The following is a 15,694-nucleotide window of genomic DNA, read 5'->3' as shown; positions in this document are numbered from 1 at the left end:
TGGTTTCATATGGATTTCAAGATAAATTTAAAAAATACTAAAGAGCATTCTCCATAGTTTATAATTCCTACAGTATTGTTCACCACTAATGTTCCTATAGCCAGATTAAGTTACTGATTAACAACTATGAAAAGCATACAAATAAAACATAACAAACTTGACTTAAACTTTCCTTCAACATTTTTGAAGGTGTGAACATCTTATCCTTGTTACATATGGCAATATAACATACATTAGCAACATTCTGTACAAAAATTATATAAACTTACATCAAGAATAATGTGACATTAAATATTTTTATAATTCCTGGAGATATGAGATAAAATTTTATACTATAAGCATGACAAAAAACATAACCTGAGGAAGTTGAAAGTACTAGGAAATTATCAATCAAAGGCTTTTCAAGCAAAATAAAAGCTTGAAAATTAAAATGTATATAAAATTAAAATGCTTAGGGCACCTGGGTGGGTCAGTTGGTTAAGCATCTGACTTCAGCTCAGGTCATGATCATCTTGCCATTCGCGAGTTCGAGCCCCCCATCAGGCTCTGTGCTGACAGCTCAGAGCCCAGAGCCTGCTTCAGATTTGGTGTCTGCCTCTCTCTCACTCTGCCCCTCCCCCACTCGCACTCTGTCTCTCTCTCTCGAAAATAAATTAAAACATTAAGAAAAATTTTTAAATGCTTAACTATAAATAACTTTTGCCTATTCAGTAAATTCAACTTCCCTACTAATATTTTGTTAGCTTATTGTTACAGAATATGAATGACATTATATATCAATTTTTTTAAAAAGGGTATAAATGAATAATAATTCCACATGCATTTAATTAATAACACTAAAAGACTGTGCTCTAGTTTTCTCAGACACTATAAAAAAATTTTTTTAGCGTTTATTTATTTTTGAGACAGACAGAGACAGAGCATGAACGGGGGAGGGTCTAAGAGAGAGGGAGACACAGAATCTGAAACAGGCTCCAGGCTCTGAGCTGTCAGCACAGAGCCCGACTCGGGGCTCGAACTCATGAACCCTGAGATCATGACCTGAGCCGAAGTCGGACGCTTAACCGATTGAGCCAGTCAGGCACCCCTTTTCAGACATTATACATTAGGTTCATTAGCAGGTCAAATTATGTCACCAGTAAACACAGTGATAGATAAGTCATCTCTAAAGCATGACGATTCTCCTCTGCCTTTAGTCTCTACTACTTTAGACAAGCATCCAATTACTGTAAATCACCACAAAACCAAAATACTGTAGAATTACAATAGAATTACAATTTTCAAATCTCTAGGCTGTTTTTGATGTAGTATTTTCAAATTACTTCAAAATATCTGATTATATAAAGCCCTATTTTACACTCTCAGCAATCCCTAAGGTAAAACTAGTTCTAGAGTTCCAAATATTGGATGGTTCTCAATAATTGTCAATTTCACTTTTCAGTTAAAATATTTCCAGGATTCTTAGTGTCAAAGTATTATGTTTCATGATAGACACTGAGAACACTGACATTTTTCCACCCTATTTTTTTTTTTTTCAACGTTTATTTATTTTTGGGACAGAGAGAGACAGAGCATGAACGGGGGAGGGGCAGAGAGAGGGAGACACAGAATCGGAAACAGGCTCCAGGCTCTGAGCCATCAGCCCAGAGCCTGACGCGGGGCTCGAACTCACGGACCGTGAGATCGTGACCTGGCTGAAGTCGGACGCCCAACCGACTGCGCCACCCAGGCGCCCCTCCACTTTAAAAAGATTACAAACAAAAAACAAAATCTAACCAAAGTCTCCTCTGTGACAAATTAACTCACGTAAAAATTAACAAAAATTCTTTCCAAAATTAATCAAACATAAATGCGGACAATAACTTTAAAGATTCTATGCTTGAACTAAAGGCAGTGGTTTAAAATTACAATGATCACACATTAATCTGAATGGCAGTCTTTATAGGAAACTACAAGCCTTAATTCTAATTTCTAAACTTGTCCTTTTTTTTTTTTTTTAAAGTAGGTTCAGCGTGGAACCCAATACAGGGCTTGAACTCACAACCCAGATCAAGATGTCACAACCCAGATCAAGCAAGAGTCGGACACTTAACAGACTGAGCCACTAGGTGCCCCAAAACTTGACCTTTTAAAGAATCTGTCCTGGCAGCTCTGCATTGTGTTATTATTATTACTTCAAAATCTTACAGGCTTTTTACCTACTGTGTGTTTCTCAATATAACAGAAATAAAATAGAGCTGAGTAAATGCAAACCATTTTAAGAGGAACTTATACAAACCAAATGAATTTGTGATAATATTAAAAGAAGATGTACATATTTCTTCCATCCAAGCCTACAGAGAAAGTTTGCCAATAGAAGCTAAATCAAACACCAAAATGTGAACATCTCAATTATAATAGTAATTTGAGAACGGATTCTCATACTCTCAGAACTCTTGAAAAAAAAGAGCTTCAAAAAGTGGTAAGTTTTGTCTTTTATTATAAGCATATTTCACCATTATCAGCAATTAACACTTTCAGGATTTAGGCTCTAGTGCTAAATCCTAATTAATTTTTCAACAAAGTTATCTGTTTCATGTAAAATTTCTGTTAACAAATGCTTTCAAAATATTACATAGATAAATTTTTCATTACCCACACAATGAAAGTAAAATCAAAGCTATTAATTTTTAAAATGCTGGTAACTGTTGAAACAGATAATTTAAAAAGCATGCTTATTTAAAATGAAAACGTATGAGAGTATATTAAAGAATAATTAGAATTAGATTTTAAAAATCAAAGAATTAAATTAGATAAAAGCAATACCAGATACTGCAGCAACATGACTTAAACAGTGTATTTCCTCTTTTTATTGAGATATATAATTAACATTACATTAGTTTCAGACATGAAAGGATTCATTATTTGTATCTATTGCAAAACGATCACTACAGTAAGCCTAGTGTAAAAAGAGTACACTGTTTCTATGAGAAAATCACCAAAAAAGAACCATTAAAAATATAACCACCATCTTACTTATTTGGGAGCATGGACACTACAAAACTCCACCCAGAAGCAGAAAGAAAGCAAGAAAAAGTCTCCCGGAAGCCAAATATGGCAAAAATTAATGTGCTAACAATAACAACAAAAAATCATACACTACACAAATTGCTTATTTCCTCTTCTTCTGTACAAATTCTAAAAAACTTGGGCCACCCTACCCCTACCCCAGTCCCAGCCCACAGCTTACTGGAAACAAACAACTGAGAGAAACTGAGGTACTAATATAGGATGTCACACCAACAGCACCAAGAAGCAATGATTAACAGAAAGGGAAAACCAAAATAGCAGTCAAGAACTCTAAAAGCTGTAGATAGGCCTATATATGCCAAGACCTTGTAAAACATTTTATATCACAATGTAATAATTTATACATTATAAAGATGTTAAATGATATTGAAAACACTTTTAATAATATAGGAAGCTGAAAGTTTTTTTTTTAGGTTTCCCAAACAAAAGATACTTAAAATAGAAAAAAAAAAAAAGTTTGAGTTATAGAAAACGGATCTATTTATATGAATCACTGTTCCTTAGAGAATTTTATAATTATATTTACAAGTTACTGATTATAAAATTTGAAACCTGCCTAGCAGCCTTGCAGCAAAAGCCTGTGAGATCTAACATGCCCCACACAGGCTCTCAAAAAGGAGATGCTCATCAAGATGTGAGAAAAACTCTAAGAAAAACTAAAGACTGGTAGATGGCGGGGTAGGAGGACGCTGGGCTCACCGCGCGTCCTATTGATCACTTAGATTTCACCTACACCTGCCTAAATAACCCAGAAAACCGCCAGAAGACTAGCAGAACAGAGTCTCTGGAGCCAAGTGCAGACGAGAGGCCCACGGAAGAGGGTAGGAAGGGCGGCGAGGCGGTGCGTGCTCCACGGACTGGTGGGAGGGAGCCAGGGCGGAGGGGCGGCCCGCCAGCCAAGCGGAGCCCCCGAGTCTGGCTGGAGGAAGCTGAGTGGCCCCACAAAGTGTGTTCGGACAGCCAGTGGGACTTGACATCTAGAAGATTATAAGCTAACAGCTCTGCTCGGAGAACAGGAGGGCTGGAGGACAACGGGAGGGAGAGCTGTTGAGCCCCGGACGACAGAGCTCAGCTTGGCGGGGAACAAAGGCGCTCTCCAGCGCCATCTCCCTCGCCAGCGCCATCTCCCTCGCCCATCCCCCAGCCAAAATCCCAAAGGGAACCAGTTCCTGCCAGGGAACTTGCTCGCTCCGCGCAAACACCCAACTCTGTGCTTCTGCGGAGCCAAACCTCCGGCAGCGGATCTGACTCCCTCCCGCTGCCACAGGGCCCCTCCTGAAGTGGATCACCGAAGGAGAAGCGAGCTAAGCCTGCCCCTCCTGCCCCCGTGCACCTTGCCTACCCACCCCAGCTAATACGCCAGATCCCCAGCACCACAAGCCTGGCAGTGTGCAAGTAGCCCAGACGGCCACGCCACCCCACAGTGAATCCCGCCCCTAGGAGAGGGGAAGAGAAAGCACACACCAGTCTGACTGTGGCCCCAGTGGTGGGCTGGGGGCAGACATCAGGGCTGACTGCGGCCCTGCCCACCAACACAAGTTATTCAAGACAGCACAGGGGAAGTGCCCCGCAGTCCCACACCACTCCAGGGACTATCCAAAATGACGAAATGGAAGAATTCCCCTCAGAAAAATGTCCAGGAAATAACGACAGCTAATGAACTGATCAAAAATGATTTAAACAATATAACAGTGAATTTAGAATAATAGTCATAAAATTAATCGCTGGGCTTGAAAACAGTATAAAGGACAGCAGAGAATCTCTTGCTACAGAGATCAAGGGACTAAGGAACAGCCAGGAGGAGCTAAAAAATGCTATCAATGAACTGCAAAATAAAATGGAGACAACTACGGCTCGTATTGAAGAGGCAGAGGAGAGAATGGGTGAACTAGAAGATAAAATTATGGAAAAAGAGGAAGCTGAGAAAAAGAGAGATAAAAAAAATCCAGGAGTGTGAGGGGAAAATTAGAGAACTAAGTTATGCACTGAAGAGAAATAATCTACGCATAATTGGTATTCCAGAGGAGGAAGAGAGAGGGAAAGGTGCTGAAGGTGTACTTGAAGAAATAATAGCTGAGAACTTCCTGGATCTGGGGAAGGAAAAAGGCATTGAAATCCAAGAGGCACAGAGAACTCCCTTCAGACGTAACTTGAATCGATCTTCTGCACGACATATCATAGTGAAACTGGCAAAATACAAGGATAAAGAGAAAATTCTGAAAGCAGCTAGAGATAAATGTGATCTAACATATAAAGGGAGACCTGTAAGACTCGTGACTGATCTCTGTACTGAAACTTGGCAGGCCAGAAAGGGATAGCAGGAGATCTTCAATGTGATGAACAGAAAAAATATGCAGCCGAGAATCCTTTATCCAGCAAGTCTGTCATTTAGAATAGAAGGAGAGATAAAGGTCTTCCCAAACAAACAACAACTGAAGGAATTCGTCACCACTAAAGACATAGGGTATCGGAATGGATAAAAAAAAAAAAAAAACAAGACCCGGGGCGCCTGGGTGGCTCAGTTGGTTAAGCGTCCGACTTCAGCCAGGTCATGATCTCGCGGTCCGTGAGTTCGAGCCCCGCGTCAGGCTCTGGGCTGATGGCTCGGAGCCTAGAGCCTGTTTCCGATTCTGTGTCTCCCTCTCTCTCTGCCCCTCCCCTGTTCATGCTCTGTCTCTCTCTGTCCCAAAAATAAATAAAAAACATTGAAAAAAAATTAAAAAAAAAACAACCAAAAAACAAGACCCATCTATTTGCTGTCTACAAGAGACTCATTTTAGACCTGAGGACACCTTCAGATTGACAGTGAGGGGATGAAGAACTATTTATCATGCCACTGGAAGCCAAAAGAAAGCTGGAGTAGCCATACATATATCTGACAAACTAGACTTTAAATTAAAGGCTGTAACAAGAGATGAAGAAGGGCATTATATAATAATCACAGGGTCTATCCATCAGGAAGAGCTAACAATTATAAATGTCTATGTGCCGAATACAGGAGCCCCCAAATATATAAAACAATTACTCACAAACATAGGCAACCTTATTGATAAGAATGTGGTAATTGCAGGGGACTTTAACACTCCACTTACAGAAATGGATACATCATCTAGACACACAGTCAATAAAGAAACAAGGGCCCTGAATGATACATTGGATCAGATGGACTTGACAGATATGTTTAGAACTCTACATCCCAAAGCAACAGAATATACTTTTTTCTTGAGTGCACATGGAACATTCTCCAAGATAGATCACATACTGGGTCACAAAACAGCCCTTCATCAGTATACAAGAACTGAGATCATACCATGCATACTTTCAGACCACAATGCTATGAAGCTTGAAATCAACCACAGGAAAAAGTCTGGAAAACCTCCAAAAGCATGGAGGTTAAAGAACACCCTACTAAAGAATGAATGGGTCAACCAGGCAATTAGAGAAGAAATTAAAAAATATATGGAAACAAATGAAAATGAAAACACAACAATCCAAACGCTTTGGGACGCAGTGAAGGCAGAAGGCAGTCCTGAGAGGAAAATACATTGCAATCCAGGCCTATCTCAAGAAACAAGAAAAATCCCAAATACAAAATCTAACAGCACACCTAAAGGAAATAGAAGCAGAACAGCAAAGACAGCCTAAACTCAGCAGAAGAAGAGAAATAATAAAGATCAGAGCAGAAATAAACAATATAGAATCTAAATAAACTGTAGAGCAGATCAACAAAACCAAGAGTTGGTTTTTTGAAAAAATAAACAAAATTGATAAACCTCTAGCCAGGCTTCTCAAAAAGAAAAGGGAGATGACCCAAATAGATAAAATCATGAATGAAAATGGGATTATTACAACCAATCCCTCAGAGATACAAGCAATTATCAGGGAATGCTATGAAAAATTATATGCCAACAAACTGGACACCTTGGAAGAAATGGACAAATTCCTAAACACCCACACGCTTCCAAAACTCAATCAGGAGGAAATAGAAAGTTTGAACAGACCCATAACCAGCGAAGAAATTGAATCAGTCATCAAAAATCTCCCAACAAATAAGAGTCCAGGACCAGATGGCTTCCCAGGGGAGTTCTACCAGACGTTTAAAGCAGAGATAATACCTATCCTTCTCAAGCTATTCCAGAGAATAGAAAGGGAAGGAAAACTTCCAGACTCATTCTATGAAGCCAGTATTACTTTGATTCCTAAACCAGACAGAGACCCAATAAAAAAAGAGAACTACAGGCCAATATCCCTGATGAATATAGATACAAAAATTCTCAATAAGATACTAGCAAATCGAATTCAACAGCATATAAAAAGAATTATTCACCATGATCAAGTGGGATTCATTCCTGGGATGCGGGGCTGGTTCAACATTCGCAAATCAATCAACATGATACATCACATTAATAAAAGTAAAGATAAGAACCATATGATCCTGTCAATCGATGCAGAAAAGGCCTTTGACAAAATTCAGCACCCTTTCTTAATAAAAACCCTGGAGAAAGTCAGGATAGAAGGAACATACTTAAACATCATAAAAGCCATTTATGAAAAGCCCACAGCTAACATCATCCACAATGGGGAAAAACTGAGAGCTTTTTCCCTGAGATCAGGAACACGACGGGGATGTCCACTCTCACCGCTGTTGTTTAACATAGTGTTGGAAGTTCTAGCATCAGCAATCAGACAACAAAAGGAAATCAAAGGCATCAAAATTGGCAAAGATGAAGGTAAGCTTTCACTTTTGGCAGATGACATGATATTATACATGGAAAATCCGATAGACTCCACCAGAAGTCTGCTAGAACGGATACATGAATTTAACAAAGTTGCAGGATACAAAATCAATGTACAGAAATCAGTTGCATTCTTATACACTAATAATGAAGCAACAGAAAGACAAATAAAGAAACTGATCCCATTCACAATTGCACCAAGAAGTATAAAATACCTAGGAATAAATCTAACCAAAGATGTAAAAGATTTTGTATGCCGAAAACTATAGAAAGCTTATGAAGGAAATTGAAAAAAATATAAAGAAATAGAAAAACATTCCGTGCTCATGGATTGGAAGAATAAATATTGTCAAAATGTCAATACTACCCAAAGCTATCTACACATTCAATGCAATCCCAACCAAAATTGCACCAGCATTCTTCTTGAAACTAGAACAAGCAATCCTAAAATTCATATGGAACCACAAAAGGCCCCAAATAGCCAAAGTAATTTGGAAGAAAAACAGCAAAGCAGGAGGCATCACAATCCCAGACTTTAGCCTCTACTACAAAGCTGTAATCATCAAGACAGCATGGTATTGGCACAAAAACAGACATATAGACCAATGGAATAGAATAGAAACCCCAGAACTAGACCCACAAACGTATGGCCAACTAATCTTTGACAAAGCAGGAAAGAATATCCAATGGAAAGACAGTCTCTTTAACAAATGGTGCTGGGAGAACTGGACAGCAACATGCAGAAGATTGAAACTAGACCACTTTCTCACACCATTCACAAAAATAAACTCAAAATGGATAAAGGACCTGAATGTGAGACAGGAAACCATCAAAACCCTAGAGGAGAAAGCAGGAAAAGACCTCTCTGACCTCAGCCGTAGCAATGTCTTACTTGACACATCCCCAAAGGCAAGGGAATTAACAGCAAAAATGAACTACTGGGACCTTATGAAGATCAAAAGCTTCTGCACAGCAAAGGAAACAACCAACAAAACTAAAAGGCAATCAACGGAATGGGAAAAGATATGTGCAAATGACATATCGGACAAAGGGCTAGTATCCAAAATCTATAAAGAGCTCACCAAACTCCACAACCGAAAAACAAATAACCCAGTGAAGAAATGGGCAGAAAACATGAATAGACACTTCTCTAAAGAAGACATCCGGATGGCCAACAGGCACATGAAAAGATCCTCAACATCGCTCCTCATCAGGGAAATACAAATCAAAACCACACTCAGATATCACCTCACGCCAGAGTGGCCAAAATGAACAAATCAGGAGACTATAGATGCTGGAGAGGATGTGGAAAAACGGGAACCCTCTTGCACTGTTGGTCAGAATGCAAACTGGTGCAGCCGCTCTGGAAAACAGTGTGGAGGTTCCTCAAAAAATTAAAAATAGATCTACCCTATGACCCAGCAATAGCACTGCTAGGAATTTACCCAAGGGATACAGGAATGCTGATGCATAGGGGCACTTGTACCCCAATGTTTATAGCAGCACTCTCAACAATAGCCAAATTGTGGAAAGAGCCGAAATGTCCATCAACTGATGAATGGATAAAGAAAGTGTGGTTTATATACACAATGGAGTACTACGTGGCAATGAGAAAGAATGAAATATGGCCCTTTGTAGCAACGTGGATGGAACTGGAGAGTGTTATGCTAAGTGAAATAAGCCATACAGAGAAAGACAGACACCATATGGTTTCACTCTTATGTGGATCCTGAGAAACTTAACAGAAACCCATGGGGGAGGGGAAGGAAAAAAAAAAAAAAAAAAGAGGTTAGAGTGGGAGAGAGCTAAAACACAAGAGACTCTTAAAAACTGAGAACAAACTGAGGGTTGATGGGGGGTGGGAGGGAAGGGAAGGTGGGTGATGGGTATTGAGGAGGGCACGTTTTGGGATGAGCACTGGGTGTTGTATGGAAACCAATTTGACAATAAACTTCATATATTGGAAAAATAAAACAAAAAAACAAAAAAAAAGGATCAAGAAAGAAATCTGAAAAAAAAAAAAAAAAGAAAAACTAAAGACTGAAAATCATACAATCTTCAATCCAATTCAAATGATTCCAAGGCTAGTCCTACACATGAACACCAACTAAACACAAGGATTTACACATTATATCCAGATTATAATCTTGTGAATCAATTATGACCCCATTTTATAGGAATCTGAGTTTCAGTGGTGAATTACCAACCCAAGGTCATGACAAAGGGTAGAGTACCCAAGTGCTCTGGGTCTGGAAATTGCATGCTCTTTCTATTATGCCATCCCAAAATCTGCCAAAAGTTTTAATTGATATAATTCATCTTTATAAACTGTCACCAAATAAAAAATGTTTATAATGTACTGAATTCCACCATGAAAAGCATTAACTAGGGGCAATCTTCATTTCCCAAAGTACACTCCTGGGAATGCCAAACCCCAGAGTGTAACAGTGCTGTTGGCAGAGGGAGAAAGATGGAGTTGTTTCAGTATGTCTACAAAATGATAGCTCTTTTTTAAATATAGTTCTCAGGATCTTTAACATTATAGTTGTAGGCACTGTAATTCTCCAAGGGTTCCTTAAACCCTTTCTCCATGGACACCTTACAGGTAGTAGCATTCCCAGGAACACATTTAGGAAATCCTGCTACCTATAATCCAATGCAGACAATCCCTGAATACTAGGTTCTCACCATCTAAGTCAGCACTGACATGTAGAAACTTAAGATACACTGAAAAACTATCCAAGAAAAAACTGGATCAAAGTAGAATGCAACTCACTATAATCATGACCCTTTATACTGTACCTTACATTCAACTTATAGAGAAAAAAAGGTGGGAATGGAATGGATGTGTAGAAGTGCTGACAATACTGACTCCATCTTTGGCCCTTTGTGTCCCAGGGTCCATGGAAGTTTAATGGGTACCCTGGCTGGAATTCAGGAAGGCTTGTTCTGATCTTCCCTAAAGTCATTTAGATAACTAGTAGAGATAACATAGTTTCTTCCCCTCACTCCCCTCTAGCACACAAATGGTGCCACTTTAGATAACTACCCTTTGACCTCACCACAACACTATAAAATCTGTGGATTAAGGTCCAGACTTTCAGAGAATAGCTGTGCAGCAACTGGATTGCTATCCACCTGATCCCCCGTCAGTAAGTTACCCTAAATAAATCTCCATGTAAATGATATGAAGTGACTTGCTTTGTTTTTCAGTCTCAAAGTGCTTTCTCAGTCTGGAGGACATTTTACTGTCCCTTCTCCACCTTCTAACAGGATGATATCCAAATAAGCCACTATTAAGAAGATCCTCCTAACTTTTATTTTGAAAAGCTTCAAAGCTGCAAGCAAGTTAAAAGAGCAGTACAATAAACACCATATACCCTTTCCAATGGACACCATATACCATAACATTCTGTCACATCTGCATTCTTAATCTCTCACTTTCCAAAGATGTATACCCACACACACATTTTCCATAAATGTATACACACACACACACACACACCATGCACATCGACATACGTTATTTTTGTTATACCATTTTGAAGTAAGTCGCATTATCACGCATTTCACACCTAAATTCATCAGCTGGTGTCTTGTAAGAACAAAGACATTCTTCTGTATAACCATGATTCTACATAATTCAATAATATCTGTATCAGTAAACAGCTGATGCATAACAAAACATTTCCAAATTTTAATGGCTTAAAACAACAGACATACACTAATGCTTATGAGTCCAGTCAGGTGGGTGATTCTGTTCTAGCTGGGTGGCTCTGTCCTAGTTCAGTTAATTCATGTGTCTGTAGTCAGTTCTGCTGATCCACCTTTGAGTCTCTCACAAGTTTGGGAGTTGGCAGACTATAAGCGAGGATGGCCTCAACTGGGAAAACTGAACTCTCCTTCACCAGATCTTTCACCCTCCAGCAGGTTAGCCAGAGCTTGATCAGATGGCAATGCCATGGCTCCAAGAAAATGGAAGACACAAAAACTCTTCAGAAGCCTATGCTCAGAAATGGCACACTATCATTTTTGTCACATTCTGTGAATCAGCCCATATTCCTGAGGTGGGGAAATAGACTCCATCTCTTAATGGGAGTACCTGCAAAGTCACATTGCAAAGAGCATGGGTACAAGGAAAGATGACAAATTGTGGCCATTTTTTTAATGTCATATCACCTGATAGCCAAATTTCTCTAATTATCCCCCAAATTGTCTCTTTATTGCTTTTTTTTTTTTTTTTTTTTTTTTTTGGTTAGCCCTTCCTTCCCTCCCTCCCTTTCCTTTCCTCCTTAAGAAGAAATAAGATCAAACCAAGGTTCGCAAATTAAATGGTTTCTATGCTTGCCATAAATCCTTTAATTTAGAGCATCCCCCTAACTTTATCCTTTCATGACATTCACATTTCATAATATTCAGTTGCTCAAAAGAAAACTAAATGGACTAGATTTTAAAGTCTCTAAATACTCATTTCACAGTGTACAAAATAAACCCTAATATGAGTTATGTCTTTTGTTTATAGACAAAATCACCTAACCATGGTTCACTACATATTTTGCATGATCTATATGCTAACACCCTTGAGGGCCCAAATTAACATTTCCCTGTATTCTTCTCTAAGTCCACCTCCTCCTTCTACCACTTCCCTACTTTTCCACAAAAGAAATGTATATCAATACAGGAGTCCCCTCCTTATCTACGGTTTCACTTTCCGTGGTTCAGTTACTCGTGATCAACCTGGTCCAAAAGAAAATGATCCTCCTTCTAACGTATCAGAAGGTCAATAGCAGCCTAATGCACATAGCACAATGCCTATGTCAGAAACCTCATATCATCTTATCGTGTAGGCATTTTACCATCTTGCATCATCACAAGAAGGGTGAGTACAGTACAGTAAGATATTTTGAGAGAGAGAGAGAGAGAGAGCACATTCACATAACTTTTTTTAATGTATTTTTTAAAGTTTATTTATTTACTTTGAGGGAAGGAAGGGACATAGAGGGAGAAAGAGAGAATCCCAAGCAGGCTTTGCACGGTCAATGGAGAGCCTGATGCAGGGCTCAAACTCATGAACCATGAGATCATGTGACCTGAGCTGAAATCAAGAGTCAGATGCTTAACCAACTGAGTCACCCAGGCGCCCCTCACATAACTTTCATTACAGTATATTGTAATTTTTCTATTTTATTATTCATTACTGTTGTTAATCTCTTACTGTGTCTTTTTTATAAATTAAACTTCATCATAGTTAATTATGTACAGGAAAAACATAGTACATGAAGGACTTAGTAGTATCCATGGTTTCAGGCATCCACTGTGGGTCTTGGGATATATCCCCCTTGGATAAGGGAGACTACTGTCCACAGATTACAAATTCCAGTATAAAGCTTTCCCTGATTCTTACAAGCAAGTGGCATTAGCAACTCTTCTTCTATGCTCCCTGTACCTACCTGAGCCATTGCTAGTGGGCATATTTAATACTACATCAGCAGCCTGACTTTCCTCAGACCACTGCACTCTGGAGTAAATATTGGTCTTACTCTGCTTTTTTTTTTTCTTTTTGAAGTCTCTGGTTCTTAATTCTGCTAGCTACTGCAGAATTCTAGCCCTCAAAAATTCATTCAGTACTTGGGAGTCATTTTTCACAAGTGTTTACAAATGGATCTTGTGGCTATTTTGTGACATCCACCAGTTCCTCCTATTTAACTCCAGCCTAAACCCACTTTCTCTGTGCCCATCTTGTTTTGTTTTTTTAAATTAGCACGGTCCCTACCACTGCCTAACTATTCTTCCATATGTCCTCCCTCCCCTGACTTTAGAAGGAGATATTATGTTGTGAAGTTTTGTCACCTCCCCAGCTACTCTTACCTAACGCTATTTTTCTGTAGCCACTCACTGTGAAATGTTTGTGCATTTCATTATTTTCCTGCTTTTTCCTCATTGTTAACTGCATGTAGAGGCAGGAGTAGTTATAATAGATATGAACAAATTCCTCTGAGATACAAATTCCTGAGTAAGCAATAGAAAACCCTCCAGGTATATAATGGAAGCAACTGATTCACTCAGCAGTGCCTATGGGCAGAGCCTGTGCTGAGCTGGACTCTGCTCTGTACAAATTCCACACCAAGGACTCAGATTACACTAGTGTAGTATCACTTGTACTCTCACTCTGTGCACTACAAATTATAAAGTGACTCCATATCAGATCATATAAATTCACAAGTAGAATTGACTTCCTCTGGATAAGTAAGCATTTTTATCTTTCAGTACCATCTGGTCTTCATTAACATTTACTTCCAAGTGTAATGTAGTGAGCTCTGCCTTATTATCTATGCTTCATTCTGATAAATTTGGGAAAACCCAAAAGATTTCCATATTACCCTCTTCCTCCTCATTTCATTCCTAAATTGGCCTTATCTCAGGTTTGTGTTTAATATTGAAATGCATAAGATCAAAATTTTAAGGTACTAGCATCTCCAACTCATACTCAAAGTTAACATCATAATTTAACTGGGCATACAGGAGGCCAGAACAAAATAGTGAGCACCACCTTCACCTCCAAGGGAATAGTTTCCCACAAATGCTATCTGTGGGATAGCACTTCACTCCTAATGTATCTAAATTTATTCATAATATGTGTGGCTTACAAGAAAGGCTGGTTTTGATTTGGAAAGGATTCCCTCTCTACTCCTACACTACTTGATAACAATAACCTGACAAACACGTGTTAATTAGTACTAAATACATAACACTATGATAACAGAGGAAATGCTGAGATGAATAACTTTCATCCAGAAGCTATCTACACCATGGTCGTATTATCCAAAATACATTATTTTCCAGCTGCCCAAAATGAGGGTAAAGAGGGTGAGATAGAAGGAGACTAGGGAAGAAGAGAAAGACGAAGAAGAGGATATTACTACAATGAGCTCGATGAAGTCTGATGAAATGATCCTACTTTAAATCCTAAATAACCCCTAATAAAGTCTCCAAGAAAATAGTTTATAGGATGTACAGTTGATGTTTGCCTCTCTGTCAACCCTCACCAACAAAGAAGAGAATGAGATAAAGCTATGAAAAGCAGAGTAGCATCTCTGAGCTATGAGACACACAAAAACTATAGTCAGATTTTGCCCAAAGGCCATAACTGAACTAACTCCTGAACCACAGGAATATTTCTTAATCCAGGATGAACTTCATAGTATCAGACCTAAGAATTCGGATGATGCCTGATCAGATGTTAACTGTTCCTAATAATCTATGTATTTTTTCATTGTGTTGGAAAGTAACCAATATATCATGGTTATTCTTTTTATTCCTAAAACCTATTTAGAATATCCTCTAGTGTTACAAGGTAAAATACTGGTCTGACAATTACACTGAAGTATAATAATATTAGCACTTAATATAACATCACAGATACTTTCCTGAAATTTTTTGATCAAAGTATTTTCTTCTAAATTCCTCCTGCTTACTTCTAATATTTATTCTAAATTTTTTAAATATATATTTTTTACAAAAAAATATGAGAAACTGTAGTCAAAAATAAAATAAGTCTTCTAAAATACTTTCTATGTTAGAACTCTGGGTGTGGACTTTAATTCAACTTGTTGGATGACCTTGACAGTTCCATAAGGTTTTTGTTTATGGCCATGTTTATGAACTTGGGCATAGATGCCAGGTAATAGAAAAAGAGGGAAAGCTGCCTTATTTAGGAGACCAGTGTAATCCTGGTTCCAATACCTAATAAAAAAGAATACAAGGGAAAAGTCCATTGATTTGTCTTTTTTTTTTTTTTTTTGGCCTTTGGTCATTTTTTGTTTGTTTGTTTCTTAAATTCCACATATGAGTGAAATCATATTGCATTTCTTTCTCTGACTGGCTTATTT

General features: G+C 38.5%; 1 protein-coding gene across 1 annotated transcript in view; it reads right to left on the bottom strand.

Annotated features, from left to right (window-relative positions):
* The window catches only part of WDR70 (WD repeat domain 70), a 299,325-nt gene that overhangs the window by 163,499 nt on the left and 120,132 nt on the right, over positions 1-15,694 (bottom strand). The gene's annotated exons all lie outside the window — the stretch shown is intronic.

The sequence above is a fragment of the Neofelis nebulosa genome, chromosome 1 (assembly GCF_028018385.1).
Source record: "Neofelis nebulosa isolate mNeoNeb1 chromosome 1, mNeoNeb1.pri, whole genome shotgun sequence".
In the NCBI taxonomy this organism is placed as follows: Eukaryota; Metazoa; Chordata; class Mammalia; order Carnivora; family Felidae; genus Neofelis; species Neofelis nebulosa.
This window is presented reverse-complemented; position numbering and strand designations above follow the sequence as displayed.